This window comes from Channa argus, chromosome 17, assembly GCF_033026475.1.
Source record: "Channa argus isolate prfri chromosome 17, Channa argus male v1.0, whole genome shotgun sequence".
Classification (NCBI taxonomy): domain Eukaryota; kingdom Metazoa; phylum Chordata; class Actinopteri; order Anabantiformes; family Channidae; genus Channa; species Channa argus.
Genome location: NC_090213.1, coordinates 21,025,217 through 21,028,016, shown reverse-complemented (window position 1 = coordinate 21,028,016; position 2,800 = coordinate 21,025,217).

The window sequence follows — 2,800 nt, the reverse complement described above, 5'->3', positions numbered from 1 at the left end:
CAATGGAGAGAAGCTAGTGAAGGTGAAATATGATCTCTCTTGCTAGTTCCAGTCAGCACTCTTGCTGCAGCATTTTGGATTAATTGCAGGCTCTTTAGGGAGTTACTGGGGCATCCTGAAAGTAGGGAATTACAGTAGTCCAACCTAGAAGTAACAAATGCATGGACCAGTTTTTCGGCATCACTTTGAGACAGGATGCTCCTAATTTTGGCAATGTTCCGTAGGTGGAAGAAGGCTGTTCTAGAGATTTGTTTTATATGTGAGTTAAAGGACAAATCCTGATCAAAAATAACTCCAAGGTTCCTTGCAGTAGTACTGGAGGCCAGACTTATGCCATCTAGTGTAACAATATGGTTGGACATCATATCTCTGAGATTTTTGGGCCCAAATACTATGACTTCAGTTTTGTCTGAGTTTAAAAGTAAAAAATTGTGGGACATCCAGGCCTTTATGTCTTGTAGGCATGCTTGAAGCTTTATTAACTGATTATTTTCATCTGGTTCCATAGATAAATATAGCTGGGTATCATCAGCATAACAGTGGAAATTTATGGAGTGTTTTCTAATAATGTTGCCTAAAGGAGACATATATAAAGTAAGAAGTATTGGTCCTAACACAGAGCCTTGTGGAACTCCATAGCTAACCTTTGTGTGCATGGAGGATTCATCATTAACATGAACAAATTGCAATCTATCAGATAGATAAGATTTATACCAACCTAGTGCAGTTCCTGTAATTCCAATTTCATGTTCCAGTCTCTGTAATAAAATTTTATGATCAATGGTATCAAATGCAGCACTAAGGTCTAACAGAACAAGTATAGAGATGAGTCCATTATCTGAGGCCATGAGAAGATCGTTGGTGACTTTTACCAGTGCTGTTTCTGTACTATGATGAACTCTAAATCCTGACTGAAAGTCTTCATACAAATTATTCCTATGAAGGTGATCACATAATTGTTTTGCGACTACTTTTTCAATTATTTTAGAAATAAAGGGGAGATTAGATATTGGTCTGTAATTGGCTAAAACACCTGGGTCAAGAAAGGGTTTTTTAAGTAATGGTTATCATTTTCTGGTGTCTATGGACACATTCAGTATGCTTGTTTGAGCCCTACAAGGTGAACATCAATTTGTTCATAAGACTCCAAAGAACAAACACACACAAGCTCTTTGTCCTGCAATGTGTTGTGATCAAGAAAAGTCCATAAAATCATTGTGGTGTGCATTACGTTTGTTTTGGGTTAGATCCATTTCTCCATGTTTCTAAGCCTTCAGAATAGTATCTTTATAACTCATAGGCAAGCAGTGAGCCAATCACTGTTCAAAAGCCAATAATACAAGTCAAAAAGTAAAGATTTATCAATGGAAATGGATTCATCAATATTATAAAAAAAAAAACTTAACCCAGAGGACAAGCACATTCACAAACACTAAATCAATGTTTAGAAGAAAAAAGCTTCTTCACTTTTTCTAAATGGTAACATGCACAAGGGAAGGTTCTTTCATGGTGTGATGTGTTTGCATACAGAATGAACTCGGACAAAGGAAACAGTGTTCAAGTGCTTCCACTTTTATTTCTGCACAACTCAATGGTATGATATTAGGTGGCCTGGTGGCTTGATGGGAAGAGAATTAGGCTGATTCTCCAGGATCCAGCCCACACACCAGGTGTACCCTTAAACAAGACACTCAGTGCTAGATCCTCCTGCACTGCCTGTGGCTGCCCACTGCTCCACCCAGGGATGGGTCAAATGCAGAGATTGAATTTCACCGTAGCATGTTCATATGTTCAATGACGACAATAAAGATTGCATTGAATTTTTACAAATCTGGCAGCCTTGTGAGGATGAGACAAGGCCCAGCTAATGTCTACCGAAACACATTTCTAGCACATATACATAGTGCCAGTAACTGGTACTGCTTCTTTGACCATAAAAACAAACCAACAGCAAGAAAACTAAAAAAGTAGTCACATATCAGTAAACAGAACAAATATTAAAAAATGTCAGACTGGAACCAAGCTGCACAACTGCCATTTTCATTTGTTGCTATTGATTTATTATGCCGCAGCTGAGTAAAAGACAGAGCGGGCAAAACTCCACCTCCTCCTTGTTACTGGCAGGAAGAGACAATGTCTCTAAATATAGGCCAACTCTCCTGAAATAACACTGAATCCATATTTTGGAATTGAGAAGACCCAAGGATGAAATCTGTACCACTGGTTATGTTTGTATGTATGTTCAGAGACAATTTACATCATCGATAAACTAAACGTTACAGAGAGAGAAAGGTCAGAAAACTGTATCAGTGGGGGGAGGGATCCTGCCGATTCTGAATTCTCTAGAAGGTTCTCTAAGAGCTGCAGCACCCATTGAGATCTTTCTTCATAAAACCTTAACATACATTTTGCAAAATAATTTATCAAGATAATTTATTCAATAATCAGTAAAAAATGTTTACTATATAATTTGTAATTATTCTTTACTTACAAACCTTTTTAAATCAACGGAGTTTGTTAAAATTGTTCCTTTAATATTATTCAATGACCTAATCCCACATTCTTCTATTTGTGTTTAGGCTGGTGATTAATTTAACCAGTGTTTAATTTTCTTCTTATTTGTTGCTGAACCATTTTTTCATTAACTCTAACTCTTATAACTCTTCTAAAACTTCCACCATGCTTGTTATTTGTAGGCTCATGTGAGATGCCCGCGTTACAGTGTGTACATACAATTGTCAGTATCACCATGTAGCTAAATTTTATCATGAGGAGAAATTATCACCACTTACGCTGGATG